Here is a 17,919-nt window from a genome sequence, read left to right as displayed (position 1 = left end):
GAAAGAAAGAAAGAGGCTCAGCTCTGCTTTGGTTTCTGCTTTTGCAAACACACCGATGTGACCAGAACCCAGCGATCCTCTCTCCTCTCTCCTCTCCTCCTCTCCTCCTCTCTCCTCCTCCTCCTCTCTGACAGACGTCCTCTCCTCCCGTTCAGCTCTGGGGGGGGCAAGGGGTATTTGAGGGGGGGGGGGGTATTTGCGGGGAGCAACTGGTTTGAAAACAATGCACGTTCCAGTTCGCTCCCCCCCGTCCCTGCACAGAGACAAACAAGACTGTGGTCCCCCCCCCTCCCCCGAGACTCCACTCTGTGTGTGTGTGTGTGTGTGTGTGTGTGTGTGTGTGTGTGTGACCTCCTAAAGTTTTTCCACAATAATCAAAGATGCAATCAAAGATGGAATTAAAGGAAAAGACAGAGAGAAAGAGACAGAAAGAGAGAGAGAGAGAGGGAGAGAGTCGACCAGGAGCTGCTGCTGATGGTTCTGATGTTTCACAGTAGAAAAGCTGCTGAAGCCAAAATCAGCGTCGTTATGGCGACCGCAGCTTCTTCTCCCGAGGAGCTGATCAGTCGGTCCAAACAATCATCAATCAATCAACATCTTCCAAAAATATCACTGAAGATGATTCGACTTGCTGCTTTTTCTGGGGCAACAGGAGCTTCACACAGGGTCAGAGTAAAAAACAAAACAAACAACAAAAAAACTACTGTTTGTGTTTTTGTTGATCTTTTAGCAACAGTGACAATCGTCTATATGAAGGTTTCATCTTCTCCTGTGTTTTATTTTGAAGTGTTGATCCATGAGAAGATAAGGAGGCTCTGATTCTGACTGATCCAATAAAAAAAAATAGAGCAGATTTCAAAATAAAACACTCAGAGAAACCAAATCCTGCAAACTGTTGGATGGATGTTTGGGTCCAGATTGTGGGTGGGGCTTTGTTGTGACATCACAAAGTGACAGGAAGTCCTGACGGCTGGTTTTCAAAGGCTCAGTTTGTGAATACAGGCTGTGTGCATTTCTCTGTGGACTGAGGCTTTGATACTTTAACAGTGTTAATATAGAACCTAGAGCTGCTTTATAGTCACACTACACATGGACATCTACCTTTATACTGTATGGAGCTTTAACACAAACATCTACCTTTATACTGTATGGAGCTTTAATACAAACATCTACCTTTATACTGTATGGAGCTTTAACACAAACATCTACCTTTATACTGTATGGAGCTTTAACACAAACATCTACCTTTATACTGTATGGAGCTTTAACACAAACATCTACCTTTATTTTGAAGGAGCTTTAACACAAACATCTACCTTTATACTGTATGGAGCTTTAACACAAACATCTACCTTTATACTGTATGGAGCTTTAACACAAACATCTACCTTTATTTTGAAGGAGCTTTAATACAAACATCTACCTTTATACTGTATGGAGCTTTAATACAAACATCTACCTTTATACTGTATGGAGCTTTAACACAAACATCTACCTTTATTTTGAAGAAGCTTTAACACAAACATCTACCTTTATACTTTATAATGTCTGTGATGCAGCATGTTCAACATTTCATAATTTGGACTATGTAAAAAACATCCACACCTCCTTCACATCTGTCCAAGTCTCTCCACAGCTGCTTACTGCATAACGTCTGTGTGTGTGTGAAAACATGCTAAGAGTGCGTCACGCGAGGCCTCAGGTCAAATCCTCTGGAGGTGACCAGCTGCTGTTTGCGGAGTGGACATGCAGATCGCCACGGTAACAGGACACAGTGTGCTTCCCCTGCTTGCGGTTGTGATAATCCGCCGGAGAGCAGCGGCCCCGCCCTTCGCGTCTCCATCAAAACTCTGGGGCCGTTTTTCCAGAACAAACGTGATGATGTATGTATCTGTTTTTGTTTTTCTTCCACCTTCGTCATTATAACTACAGTACGAGACCCGAGTCTGTCCGAGCGTCACTGACGACTCGCAACACATCACTCACACACACACACACACAGAAGACGACGATGTGCTGGATGGAGGAAGCTGGAGCGGAGCCACTGGGTCTGGTCGGGCAACGGGGTTGTTGGCGCCCGTTAAAAGCAGCTCGTCTGACGGCAACTTAAGAGTGACGGATCACAGCGGCTCATCTCTGCAGCAGCGTTTTGGTCTGAAGCGGAGCCCAGTCAGCACCTGGAGCAGGGAGAAGCGAACACACGGTCCAGTAGAGACGAAGCGATGTCAGCTGTTGACCCCAATTATAACACAACATCACATCTGTCCACACACACGTGTCACTCATATTATCCATGTAGTGTGTCCACGTTCAGAAACTGAGCCTCAAAACCAATAAGGGGGCCGTTGTCGGTCTGAGAAGTGAAGTCACATCCGCGTTCAAAAAACTGCAATCCCCTCGGCTTCCTCTGGGGGCTGGTGTCAGAAGGGAGCAACTCTCCATAGACCCCCATGTTAAAATCGCCGACTTTACATCCTCAATAAACATGATCAAAGCCTGGTGTCAGAACGTTTTTTCGTCTCAATCGATAGTTTCTACCCCCGCACACACTCTGAGGGGGATGAATTTTTTTTTTAACTCTACCGTTTTACTAGCCTGACAAGCCAGACTATATCACTAAAATGTCTAGTCTGGAAACGACCGGTAGACCTCGGCTCAATCCAGGGGGCGGGATGAAGGCTGTCTTTCAAACTGCCTGGTCTGCACCAATAGGGTAGCGCTACGACTAATCAGAGCAAAGAGCAGGATGACGTTAGCCTGACAAGCCAATTAAAATGTATGTCGTCATTGCATTAAGCCCGCCCAACAACTCTCTAAACAGATAGAGCGCTGTGATTGGTGAACACAATCGGTGTTCGAGACTCAAAAAGTTCCTACGGCTCGTTTCTAGACCCACCTACGGAGCAAATATATTTGCTACCGCTAGGGTGCGTCTAGATTTCTAGGCTACCGTTTTACTGTTATTAGGTTAAAACTCTGGCCAATCAGGGCGCGGAAACGTTGAGTGAAAGGTCCGAGCAGCTCCGTGGACAGCTGCTTCGAGGCCAGTGGGCGGGTTCTCGGCCGGCCAATCCAACATGGCGCTGTTCAGGCCGCCATATTTGAGTCACAAAAACGACTCCCCAAAACCAATGGGGGACGTCACGGATGCTACGTCCATTCTTTTTACAGTCTATGCTCAAAACCAGCCGTTAGGACTTCCTGTCACTTTGTGATGTCACAACAAACCAGTCACCAAGCTCCGCCCACCTGGGCTCAGCATCAAACACCTGCAGGATTTAGTTACGCTTGAGTGTTTTGTTCTGGAATCTGCTCTTTTTATCCACCTTTTTGGGAACGTCAAAAACGTGAGCCGGTTTCGCTCTTCCGTTGAAATATTATTTAGGTTACCATGGTTTCGGTAGTCGCGGTAAATGCATGGATTTTTTTTTTTTTTTTTCTCAATGAAAATCTGTAAAACGCATGGATCATCACGCCAGCTTTCAACAATGGATATCACACAAATTGACATCCGTGTTAAAAGCCAGCGTTAATAGATCCATGCGTTTACTGCAACTATGACAACGACTGAAAACCATGGAAACGTAAACGTACAATTCCACCACCGCAAATGCAAAACCGGCTTCTGGTTTTGACCGTACATGACGTTCGGAAACATGTGGATTGGATCACTCAGAAAAGAGTCAGCCAATCAGAGGAGATCGAGGCTCAGAACTGCCTCTGTTCTGATTGGCTGCCACTGACCTGTTGTTACTAGAGCTCCATTGTGATGTCACAACAAAGCAGGCGCCAAGCCCCGCCCACCTGGACGCACCATCAATCCAACACTTTGCAGGATTGAGTTTCTCTTTCGCTTTTATTTTGAAATCTGCTCTATTTTTATTGGATCACTCAGGCCCAGAGCCTCCTCTCTTCTGATTGGCTGACACCGACCTTAAAGGGATAGTTCACCCAAAATTGAAATTTCACAAATTTTTACTCATTATCTACTCCCCCTCATGTGGACTAAGGGCTGGGAGAAGTTTCAGAGTCCTCCGTGGCTTCTCTGAGTTACAGGGGGTCTCGGCGTAGCAGTGCATGTCCATATAACGGTTGCAAATGGATACCAACTGTCTTCGTAACAAAAAGACACACCAAAAAACATCCAAATACCTCCATGCTGCTCGTATAATGTCCGTCTTGTATTGAAGCCCCGAAATGCGAAATTCCCGGTTCGTCCACATTTGACGAACCGGGAAGAGGAGCTTCGAGAAGCTTCCGCTACAAAACAAGTTTGAAATATAGACTTATTTAATTTTTTTCGGAACAATTTCACATTTCGGGGCTTCAATACAAGACGGACATTACATACGAGCAGCATGGAGGTATTTGGATGTTTTTTGGTGTGTCTTTTTGTTACGAAGACAGTTGGTATCCATTTGCAACCGTTATATGGACATGCACTGCTACGCCGAGACCCCCTGTAACTCAGAGAAGCCACGGAGGACTCTGAAACTTCTCCCAGCCCTTAGTCCACATGAGGGGGAGTAGATAATGAGTGCAATTTCAATTTTGGGTGAACTATCCCTTTAAGGTGAGTGAGGAAGATATCTTAAACTACATTTACATATTTGCATATCTTCTTATGGATCAGCACTTCAAAATAAAAGCCTAAAATGTTGTATGACGGAAAGCAGCTTGGCAAAAAGTGTACTTTTGTTGTTTCAGTGGTGAACGCATCACGGCTGAATCACTGGTGAGAGTCTCGGCTCTGTCCCGGCTCTGAGCTGAATCTGTTTACAATTTGTCGACGCAGCAGAATCCGCTCCGGGTGCTGTTTGTGTTTCACACACAGTGGAAATGAAAGTGAATCAAACGACGGAGTCGAAGAAAGTGAACGTGTCAACGGGGTCACGACCCGAGAGCTGGAAGCCGCTCGCGAGAACAAAACCCTGACGACGCAAGTTTCCAATTTACGCTAATTAGGACAAGATGAGAGGATCGAGGAGGTGTGTGTGTGTGTGTGTGTGTGTGTGTGTGTGTTTGTGAGTGTGTGTGAGTGTATGTGTGTGTGTGTGTGTGTCACAAGAGGGGAAGTGTGTTAAATGTTTAACGGGGCTGATGACACATTTGTTAGAACAGAGGCCCGTTTAATAAACTAGAGCATGAAAGAGAGAAAGACAAAGAGAGAGCGAACAATAGAAGAGATTTGAAACAATAATGTGAAGAAATAACGTAAAGACTCAATAACATGTAGGACCGCAGTGGTCACGGTCTGTGGCTGTAATTGTCCTCACACACCACAGTGAGTTGTATCTGGTTGAAAAAGTCACTGTTGTTGGGTGAAAGATTAAACTTTAAAGCCATCTGGATTAAAACTGTGTTAAATTCAGCTGAAACCATAAAGTTATTTCCACTCTAATGCCACACTTGACCTTTTGTTTTAACAGGATTTCAAAGAATACATTTAGTAAATTGCTTTTATTAAAAAAGACAAAAAAAAACCTTAACTTTTCAACCAAATTCAACCTTTTTTTTTTTTTATGAAGTCTACACATGTTTGGAGCTGCAAATCATCAAAATCGGTGCTTTTGGGAACCTTGTAATTTTCCCACATCCTTTACCACAAGTGGGCAAATAACAACATGGGCTTTTATTGTGGTGGTGCCAGACTGACGGCTGGATCAAAAAAAAAAAACGGAAAAAAAGGGGGGTTTGTCCTCGCTATGGTGGCCTTGTTGGGACATCTCACACTGAGCTGGTCAGGCTGAGGCTGCGACCGATCACTTCACTCTGGATCAATGTGGCGGTGCAAACTGGGAAAGAAATAACTCCACCACAGTCAGAGGAGTTCTGCATTAAAGACTGAACTTCATCCAACAGGACCAAATAGGGATGGACAGAGCCAATGTCACCACAAATGAATACTACTGGATGGATTTTGACTACATGCAGTGGAGATATTAAAACTCCAACGACTTTTAGGAACGAACAAGATCTAATCTAATCTAATTTGAGTTTAATGAAACTAGGTTTATTGGGAATTAATCTGGGTTCAAATTAAGCCAAACTCTGTTGGGCCATTTGAATTAAACTCAAATTTACACCAAAACGCTTTGGTGGACAAGTTGTGACCTGCATTTTCACCATGCTACGACATAATCATGTATATATATATATATTTTTTTTTAGTTTAATTTACTGACAAGGGACAATGTACATTAATAAAACATTGTAAAAAACATATGTAAATGCACCAGAGTTAGCTAAAAAAAAAGCTTATTTTCATCGCCAGTCCCTCTGCCTCTTATTATGTAATATTAAGACACATTAAGCAAATACTTGGAACTACTTGCGCTTTTGAAATGACTGGAATGTAGTTCCGGCTACGCATTTGCCTCGAAAACAACTCTGTGTTACATAAAGTTACATCATTGTTGAAGTTGTTGGATTGTGTATTTGATGAGGGACAGCTAGGGGACCTGTACCGTTCACTTCCATCATCGTGTGCACTGAGCAGCTCACGTCTCTGCCCCGCCGATCTCAAAACAACTTGCACCGACAATTAAAGGTGACGAACCTATACTGCTATGTGACTAATAGGGATTATGGTGAGAGGAGAATTCGCCCAAAATGTTGACCTATCCCTTTAATCTGGTTTAGTGAAGTGAAACCTTGTTGGTGAAATCCAGTCGTTGTTTATCTCCGCAATGAAACCAGAGGAACGGGCAACACGATAAATACCAGGATCAGGATGATGATGATGATGATGATGATGATGATGGAGGCTGACTGTCCAGTGGGAACTGTTGACGCCGGCGGCCTCTTTCTCAGTGTGTTTTTGTCAATGGAAACAGACAGTGGCGCTTGTATCAGTGTGTGTGTGTGTTTGTATGTTAGTGTGTGTGTGTGTGTGTGTGTCTGTGTGTGTGTGTGTGTGTGTGTGTGTCTTCTCACAGGGACGCTAACGGGATTTAGCGTCGCCCATTTCACCATTAAGCTAATTATCCCTCTGTCTCCGCACTCGCACACACACACACACCGACGTCCAATCAGCATCCAGATATCTGATCCCCCTCCACCTGACGGTTTCCAGCTCCCTGTCCGGAAAACCGACCCTCACACACACACACACACACACACGCACGCACACACACACACACACACACACACACACACACACACACACAGGAGCCGAGACGTTCCCGGCTATTTTCCTAGACTGGCATTCCGAGCCCATTCCCAATTATCCTAACTACCCAGAAAAACACACACACACACACACACACACACACACACATATATAGGCCAACAGACACATAAATACGTGCGCACAGGCATAAATAGAAATGTTCGCGCTGCTGGAAGCGCCGTCTCGCGGGCTGGAGAGCTCTCGACTGGACGTTCGGTTTGTGTCCAAGAGCAAATTAACATAAGTGATACAATTAAAATGTCAACAAACATTCACAATGGAGCCTTTCATAAATCACACAGAGCGAGGGGAGAGTGGAGGGGAAGACGGACAGAGAGGAGGGGAAAAAAACACAGAGGAGAAGAAATGAAAAAAAGAGGTGTTGATGGAGAGAGATGACAGACGAGGAACATGGTGAGACGATCGCTGTCCTACTCCCTGTTGCGACCATCATTATACACTTTTAATGTCTTTTATTTTGAAGGGTTGATCCATGAGAAGCATGTCGATGTCAGCCAATCAGAAGAGAGGAGGCTCTGACCCTCCCTTCTGATTGGCTGACCAATAAGAAATAGAGCAGACTTCAGAACAAAACACTCCTGCAAAGTTGTTGGGTGGTGTTGTTCAGGTGGTGGTGAGGGGGCGGGGCTTTGTTGTGACATCACAAAGTGATAGGAAGTCCTGACGGCTGGTTTTTAAAGGCTCAGTTTGTGAATACAGGCTGTGTGCATTTCTCTGTGGACTGAGGCTTTGATACTTTCACAGTGTTAATATAGAACCTAGAGCTGCTTTACAATCACACTACACATGGACATCTACCTTTATACTGTATGGAGCTTTAATATAAACATCTACCTTTATACTGTATGGAGCTTTAACACAAACATCTACCTTTATACTGTATGGAGCTTTAACACAAACATCTACCTTTATACCGTATGGAGCTTTAACACAAACATCTACCTTTATTTTGAAGGAGCTTTAACACAAACATCTACCTTTATACTGTATGGAGCTTTAATACAAACATCTACCTTTATACTGTATGGAGCTTTAATACAAACATCTACCTTTATACTGTATGGAGCTTTAATACAAACATCTACCTTTATACTGTATGGAGCTTTAACACAAACATCTACCTTTATACTGTATGGAGCTTTAATACAAACATCTACCTTTATTTTGAAGGAGCTTTAACACAAACATCTACCTTTATACTGTATGGAGCTTTAATACAAACATCTACCTTTATTTTGAAGGAGCTTTAATACAAAAATCTACCTTTATACTGTATGGAGCTTTAATACAAACATCTACCTTTATTTTGAAGGAGCTTTAACACAAACATCTACCTTTATACTGTATGGAGCTTTAACACAAACATCTACCTTTATTTTGAAGGAGCTTTAATACAAAAATCTACCTTTATACTGTATGGAGCTTTAACACAAACATCTACCTTTATTTTGAAGGAGCTTTAACACAAACATCTACCTTTATACTGTATGGAGCTTTAACACAAACATCTACCTTTATTTTGAAGGAGCTTTAACACAAACATCTACCTTTATACTGTATGGAGCTTTAACACAAACGTCTACCTTTATACTGTTTTACACAGCTTTACAACTTATGTCTATGTTTTTCTGCTAGAGGACCTTTAAAGTGTGAGAAAACTGAAGCGATTAAATGGGTCCAAGGAGAGACGACAAAAAAAGTTAAGTGAAGAAACGCCCTTAGAGAGCGATCAAAGACGAGACGAATGCAAAAACAGTCAGAGAAATCAAACGAAACACATGGAAATGTGATTAAGAGAACTTTAAAAGAACGAGCGTATTCTTTGATCCAAGCTTTTCCATGAAGATTTCAATGCTTCCAATTAGAAAAACTCATCTCAATAATTAAAAAAAAAAAGTCCCTGTTGACACATAGAAGTTTTTCCTGCTTGATTTATACGGAAAAATATTTTGAAGAAGAAGAAATTAGAGGACAGCGGGTTCCATTAATCAAAGGCGAACATCTTGAAATAAGTAAAATGGTCACTGTGTGTCTTCCCAAACAAACAGAGCGCCTGGTGATGAAGAGCCCGAACAGGGACGCACATGCCGGACATCTTAACTCAGGGCTGTGCGTCGCGGATGGAGAAGAAATTACACCCTTAATAGAGATAGAAATCCATTTGTGGTCTTCGCATGATCAGGCCGACAAACGCTCCGCTGCAAGAACAAATCAAAGTGCGGCTTTGGAAAAGTCCGAGGGATCTGTAAAATATGTCTGCAACAACCTCCCCGATGTGTAAACCCCACAATTTCCTCACTTTCATGTGCAGATGAAAAGCGGGACTGCAGCAGGGTTTCCAGTCTGTCTAGGTGGAGGAGCGGGCGGAGAGGGGGTAAGGCTTTTATTTTGAAGAAACTTTATTTATTTATGTGGAGCAGGTGAAGGAAACGGGAAAAGAGAAAGACGTGTTTATCCGTCGGTTCATGTTGGATAGAGAGCAGGTCACACACACACACTGTACACTTAGGATAAATGGATTTAAAGTAACAAAGCCTTCTCTGTTCTCTGCAGGTTTAATGTCTAGTATTTACCTGAGAATTGGATGTTTTGGTGTGACACTCCCTCCCTCTCTCTCTGTCCACCGCCGCAGACGCTCATGTTTTAATCCACGCCGGCCGGCCTTGGTTTTGGGCGAGGACCGGGCGGTGGAATCGCGGCCGAGCGTCTGGCTGCGACAGACTAATCAAGTTTGTGTTCACAGTAAAATGAGCCGTGTTTTTGATTGATGACTGTTTTTACTCGACGCGTCGGGCACGGCACCGCAGCCCAGCGAGTACCTGGCATCAAGGCCTGGAAGTGTGTGATCGATTTTAGAAAGAGCTTCTCGGCTCCTCTTGATCATTTCGTTTTTACCTTCACTTGAACCTGCTGGTCGGAGGTTCATGCTCCTTCTCCAACAAACAACACACAGTTCCTGGGTCGAAGCCCGAACTGTACGCAACTTTGAAAATAAGCAAACAACAAGTTCTGTAAATACAGGATTAAACCACATCAAAAGCAGGCGCCACAACACTCACGCATTTAGCATCCCATCATGCTTTGGGTTCCTCAAGTTAAGCTCTCAAATGTGCACAGCGAATTAGGACTCAAGCTTTTCATGTCTTTCTGTGTTTGTAGTTTACGGCCAAACACCTGTGAGACAAATGACGTGGCCATTAGCCTCAGCTGCTTTGTCTTTAGCACTAATTAGCTAATGTTGCCGTGATAACACACTAAAATGACAGGGTAATCATTACAGTCTGCAATATGAACAGTTTTGTGAGCATGTTAGCATGTATGAATGATAATAGCATAGTCATGCTGATTAGCCTCAGCTGCATCTCATCTTTTGCCCTAATTAGCTAACGCTAACATGCTAAAATAACATTACACACAATATATATTTCACTGGCAATGTGGACAATGTCGTGAGCATGTTAGCATAGTGAATGATAATAACAACAATGTGCCTATTAGCCTAAGCTGGACTTAATGGGGGTCATTCCTATGTTCCCACAGCCCTATGTTCCCTCAGCCCGATGTTCCCACATTTCTAACTTTTGTTGTCACTGAAAATTAGGCCCTATGTTCCCACAGGTCCCACCATTGGTTGGGTTTAGGCAATGAAGAAAGGAGTTGGTTAAGTTTAGTAAAAAGATCCAGTAGAGGCTAGAAAAGGCCAGATAGATTAGAGTCCAGATAGGTAGAGAGAGTCCAGTGGGAACATAGGCACGCTCCTGACTAATGTTAGCATGCTAACACGCTGAAGTAGCTAACATGCGTAACAATAGACTGGGGAACAACAACATATGTTGTGAACCCGTTATCTTATGTGGATTGTAGCACTGTTATGCACTCTAGCCTCAGATGCACTTTGTCTTTAGCACTAATTAGCTAACGTTACCATGCTAACATGCTGAAACAACACGGTAAACAAGACGCTCTGCAATGTGAACAATGTCGTGAGCGTGTTAGCACATGTGGATGATAATGGCGTTGTGGTGCCTCGGCACAGACTCGGAGGAGCTCACGCCTTTTGTTTTGATTTCCATGCGGTTTATTCTTAATTATATTTTGATTTATATTCTTCATCTCGTTCTCACTCCTTCCTCTTTGAACCGTCTCTGGGTTAGGTCTGTCCTTTGGTCTATTTGTCTGACCCCATTTCCCCCGAGAATCAAAAGCTAATCATATTTTAATCAAACAAAAACTCCAAACTGACCGACTTTAAATCAAGTTGAAAGGCCCCCGAGACGAGATGCATATTTGATCCATGAAGTAACGGCTCCCTCGACAAAACCCTGAAGTTAGTGGCAGAGCAGTTGCGACATGGTACAGTGAAAACAGGAGCTTTCATTTCCCTGCAAACACTTGGAAACCAAAAAGCTGCAAACACACACACACACACACACACACACACAGAAAGAAGCAAGGCCGAGTCACATGGAGGTTAATCCCTCAGTTTGATTACAACAACCACCGACTCAACATCAGCGATTAATTAAGGGGATAATCCGTCAGTGATTCATCCTCGGATCGTGAACTAATGAGATCAAGAAGTGAGAAAAAGCGAGCGGCTCAGTCTTCCTGCTCTCATCTCCTTCTCTCCGCCACTTTTTTCTGCATCTCCATCTTTTCTTGTTTACTCAACATCCGACTCGTCCGCGGACTGGACTTCCCCCTTCTTTTTCCTCCCGTCGGCCTCCTTTCTCTTCGAACTCCCCTCCGTCCATATCCCATCATCATCTTTCATCCAGATGCCATGTTGTTGATGAATTCAATCAAAAGCTCATTTGTCACTGTCTGGAAAACACACACCAGGAATGGGAGCATCCTGTGCTCTGACACATTGCAAAAACAATCCCGTCCTGAGAAAACCTTTTGTCACGCACCTAAAAAAGGTCGAGTTAACGGGACCTTTAGAAGTAAACAGGGCTGTTCCTGTTGTATTTGTGATACATAAAACACTTTCCATCTCTGCCTCCGGTGACTTGGATTCCCTCCGTGAATCAGGAGGACAGCCAAAGGTTACCAGATGCTAAATAACACAACGCAAAGTTATATAACAGTTTACCAGATATGAGTCAGTGCGTATTAACATCATGCAAATTTTGTATTGTAACCCTGCACAGTGCATTCATGCCCTGTAACTCATTATTGTAACATCTTGCATCGGCTTTCGCTTTGTGCAAACGTCCAAACTCTTTGGGGGGTTTTGGTTCGATCCGCTGTCAAACCGAGCCATCCAGATTTTAAATTCTGAAAAACCCAAAAGTGAATTTGTTTATTTTCTTCAGCCCCCCGAGGTCTCGTAACTGAAATCTGACTTCGAGTTTGAGCTGAAATGAATCACAATCCTCGAATGGTTTCAACGGTTGCCGTTCCCACCCCGACCTTCAAGCTCTTGACAGGAACTTCATGTGCTGAAATACAAACATGGATCGTTCTGTGTAAACCGAGTTCAGAACATATTGGAAGTTTGGGTTTTTTTTAGAGGTCTTCGGTAACACTTTGAAAATGTTGAGGTCGGTCCAAGAACGTTGGTTTAATCAGCTGGTTCGGGCGCTGCAGGGTGGTTTATTCCAGGCCTCGGCGGTGTGGTGTAGAACCCAGAACAAGATGGAGAGATTAAATGTCTCTGCATCTGGACCGGGACCAGCTCAGGATCAGCTCGACCTGCTGCGGCTCAACCTCAGATAAGTGGATGAAGAAGGTTGTGGACTGAACTGGAGGAGGTCTTTTTTAGTAAAAAGATGAAGCTCTCGTCCATTAACCAAAACCAAAAGCACCAGATTACTTCCAGTAGGTTACACTCAGTCGGTTTCTGCAACAAGTTTGGGTAACACTTTACTTGATGCCTATCTCTATAACACATTGTAACCATACTTATGAGTTATAATGCAGTTATAGCACTGTATAACTATAGTTATAAACACTCATAAATGATCATAATGCTTTATAACAATAATCATGACACACTATAAAGCATTTTATCTTGACTTATAAGGTAATAATGATAGTTATATAATGATAGTTATACACGTTTATAACCCAATTATAACACATTATAACTATATTTATAATGCATTATCAATGTGGTCATCTTCAGCCAGTTACTAACAATTATAACGTATTATAATACCTGACCTTATAAGTCATGATAAAATGTTTTATAGTGTGTTATGATTATTGTTATAAAGCATTATGATCATTTATGAGTGTTTATAACTATAGTTATACAGTGCTATAACTGCATTATAACTCATTCTAAGTATGGTTATAATGTGTTATAGAGATAAGCGTCAAGTAAAGTGTTTCCCAAGTTTGTTTTGGGAGTTCACATGAACTTCAGAGAAATATGGTGTTTTAACCAACTGAAATAATGGTCCAGAAACTAAACGAGTCTCCAGTGCTCATTGAAATCACCAGTAGCCCCCAACTGAACGGCTGTAGGAGGAACGCTGGGTCCAGTCCATCGTTACATTGAACCTTCTGCAGAATTCATTCAAAAAGTGCAAAAAGTTTGTTTACTAGTCGGTGACAGAAGGACCGACTCTGAGCGGGGGGAGGGAGGGATCGAGGCACCGAGAGGAAGTCCAACAGCAGCTCAGAGAACTCCAAGTGAAAATGATTATTTCCAAATGAATGAAAAATCGACGATATTTTTGGCAGATACGGAATGAGATCTCTCTCTTGGCCTGTCGTTGGCCCGGTGGGCGGGGTGGGCGTGGGTTTACAGAGGAAACACATGACAGCAGAACATTAATAGACCGTTGTTATGATAGAACCAGCAGGAGGGGAGATGATGGGTCGTCAGATAGACTTTGGAAACAGTCGAGTCCACTTTATTCTCCAGTAGCAGCAGCAGCCGGTCGGCACAAACCACAACGTGTGAAAATGTCCAGTATGGATGTAACTGATGAATCATCTGATTAGAGCCGATGTCCAGCCGCTTTTTATGCTGTGCAGGTGAACTACTACCAGTGGTGGACAGTAACGGAGTCAATTTACTTTACTTGAATACATTTCCAAGACAAATCTTTTTACTTTTACTCAAGTTAATTTCTAGGAAGGCTGAAAAGTACTCGTTACTTTCAGATCTGCTCTTTTTTTTTTTTTTTTCTAAAATACTATTGAACACAAGCTGTGTTTGTCAAAGGTTAAAAGCTCCTTAAATTCATTTAGAAAGAATTATAGTAATTCATTGATGTGAAAAATAAGAAATTTACTCTTACTCTTACTTTTACTTAAAGTAAATTCAAAAGCATGTACTTTTGGATACTTAAGTACCTTTAAAAGCAAGTACTTTTTTACTCTTACTGGAGTAACATGTTGACTGAGCTACTTTTACTTGTAACGGAGTAAATTTTGACCAGTAGTATTTGTACTCTTACTCAAGGACTGGGGTTGAGTACTCTGTCCCTCTCTGACTACTACTAAACTGTCTGGTTTAACTGTAGAAATGACGTCCTCTAAAGAAAAATAATCAACACTTTACAAAAAAACAGTGGCAAAGTTATTCATTAGAGCATTTTCACCTGTTTCACCTGATTTTATTCAGCGTTTTCTTATTTTTTATTCAGTGTTTACTGCAGAGCTGCACTGTGGACGTAATCAATCGTAAGTTATTTATTGTTAAACTGTGAAAATGTTGAACCTCTAACACAGTTCTGAATCATATTTTGAGCATCATTGATAAAAAAGGTGTGTTTTGGTGTTTTTTAAAGGGACAACGAGGAGTTTTGGAAAAGCGAAGCGTTTTCTCACTACATTTATGAGCCTCTGCACCGTGAAATTCTTTGACCGGCGCAAGACAGACTCATGTTTTCATTCATCTAGAATTAAAGTCAGAGGTTCAAAGAGGTTCAGTTACCGTCGTAGTTCCCACCATAAACGGCGATTCGGCGGTGTTATTCTCATGACTCGCCTCGAAACCGAAAGTAAGGAAACGCTGGTCGGCTCGACCAGTATTTCCATCACCACTAATAATAACAAAATAACCATAGAGACAAAACCATATATTTATCAAAAATGGGCCCATTAACAAGTGTGGGTAACGTAGATTCATCCACATTAATATGAGACTTTTTTATTGTTGCGGAATTTTTCGTTCTGCCGATGGAGAAACTCCTCATTGTCCCTTTAAACTCCCTAATATCAACATTGGCAACCCCAAAATCCCAGATTGGATGGGACAGTTTCCAAGCAAACCAATAGAAGAAAGAAAGAAAGAAAGAATGAACTGACTCTGACTCTTTTGTCAGATCAGCAGCTCTACAGTCAAACTACTGGTGTTTAGAGGCCGAGTGAGCGGCCGTGAGGCGTTCAGGGACCCGGGCCATTAGTCAGGAACGAGGAGGAGGTGGTGGTTCTGGAAGAGGAGGAGGAGGAGGAGGAGGAGGAGGAGGAGGAGGAGGAGGAGGAGTAGTGGATGACATGGGAACGAGGACCGAGGGAAGAGACGGAGGGTTAAGCAGAGAGGACGAGAAGGATCCAGGTGTTTTTAATTACAACTGCTGAGAAAACGGCAACGAAAGAAAAATGACAGAAAGAGGATTAAAGAAAAAAAATAAATCAAAAAAATAAATAAATGAAAAAATTCAGTCTCTTGCAGAGAAGATTTTTCTGGTTTTGTATTTTTCAAATTATCATTCTGTGGTCGGAGAGTGGGTGTGTGTCCACATGTGAGTGTTTAAATGTGCGTATGCATTTTGCATAATATGATCTGTATTTAAGTGGCAAAAGGGCCGAGTGAGTGTGTGTGTGTGTGAGTTTGGGCCCATGTGCGAATACATTTGTGCGATTGTGTGAGTGCTCACGTCTGTTCAGTGTGTAAAATGTGTGTAAGTATGTGTGAAATATATGACAAACTGAAGCCCAGCTGTGTGTGTGTGTGTGTGTGTGATACAGATGGATTAGTGATGTTGACTATGTGTTATAAGTGTCATTGCTGTGCTAAGAGATGTTTTATCACACTGACACTCAACCACGACATTTAGCAAAGACAAACCATATCCCATACACACACACACACGCACACACACACACACACACACACAGACAGACACACACACGTTGGACTAACACATGCTACTGTATTTACAGTCCTAGACTTTAACAGTCAAACATCAAGAGGCAGGAAGCATTTATTATTTTGCATTCAATCGTATACAGAGTCAGTGAACTGTAGTTTGATGATTGTTGGTTAAAGGTTTTCAAAATAAAATGAAAGTTAAAAAAAAAAGAAAAATGACTGGAAGGAGACGAATGGGATGAATTTCAAGTTTTGTGTTTTTTTTTTTATGTCACATTACTTTGATTTGGACTTGAGAATCTCCAGCGAGCAGCCGCTCCACAACCTGAGGCTGCTGATGTACGGTGGCCCTGCAGGCTCAAAGTGCTGCAGCTACAGAAAACACATGCAAAGACAGAAAAAGTGCTTCAAACTCAGAAAACAACTGCATCGGTTTGACGACGTGAGCTGCAAAACCTCAGTTGGACTTTAGTTGGAGATTCTGTCTTTGCAGCACATTGACCCCTCGGGGCCACCGTAGCCTACATAGATGATAATAATGTTTTCATACAGCGTTTTCTCACATTTTATTGTAAATATTTGATCTTATTATTAAATTTTGATTGGTTTCTTCTCTGTTCCCCTTTTTGTTATACCCCTCTCTGTGTTTTTCTGTTGTGCACCAGGGCCGTTGCTAGGAATTCTGGGGCCCCCTTAAAGAATACCAAAGTGGGCCCCTCCCCCTAACTTTTCCAGTTTTTTTTTCTTAGACTACGTATGTATCATTTTTTATTTAGCCTACTTTGTTTTGATGCTAGTGCAGCATTACACTGCAAAAACTCAAGTATCTTACCAAGAATATTTGTCTTATTTCCAGTCAAAATGTAATTTCTAGTCAAAACAAATCTCATTATACTTAAAATAAGACACATCATATTAAAAGTAGCTTGTTTTTAGACACTTTTTACTTCTTTCAAGCGTATTTTCACTTGGAATAAGTAGAAAAAATCTGATAGTGGAGCAAGTTTTTCTTCCTTATTACAAGCACAAAAAACTTACTTTCACTGGCAGATTTTTCTACTTATTCCAAGTGAAAATATGCTTGAAAGAAGTAAAAAGTGTCATGGAAATTATCTAAAAAAAAGTCAATTGTTAGGTGATGAGTCTTATTTTAAGTGGAAAGAGATCAGCTTTGACTAGAAATGAGACATTTGGACAAGAAATAAGACAAATATTCTTGGAAAGATGTTGAGTTTTTACAGTGTACTACGAGTATTAGTCAGGGTCTTAAGCAGAATAATTCAGTCATACAAAGATTAGACTACTGGGGTTTTTTATGGGCCCCACTGGGCGCTGGGCCCCTAGAATTATCATCACCTTTCTCCCCTATACAACGGCCCTGTTGTGCACAATCGAGCTAACATGTCGTAAACCTCCTGATTCAGCTCCATTAGAAAACATAAACTCCAGTATTTAGACCGATCCGGCTCTTCTCGGCTCAGTTTCCACCTCGGCTGTTTATCAGCTGTGTTCTCCGAAGCTGTTTCCCCCCACTGTTGTTGTTATGCTAACATAAGCTAATTAAGCTCCGTATTTAGCGCACGGACATGAGAGTGCGATCAATCTTCCCGTCGTCGCCCCTGGCAACAAAGCAAACGCGTGCACACGTCCTCGAGAAAACCAGATGAGGCGA

This window comes from Trachurus japonicus, chromosome 18 (assembly GCF_045865225.1).
Source record: "Trachurus japonicus isolate A0001 chromosome 18, Traja_1.0".
NCBI classification, from domain to species: domain Eukaryota; kingdom Metazoa; phylum Chordata; class Actinopteri; order Carangiformes; family Carangidae; genus Trachurus; species Trachurus japonicus.
The sequence above is the reverse complement of the archived record's forward strand: the minus strand, read 5'-3'. Positions refer to the sequence as shown.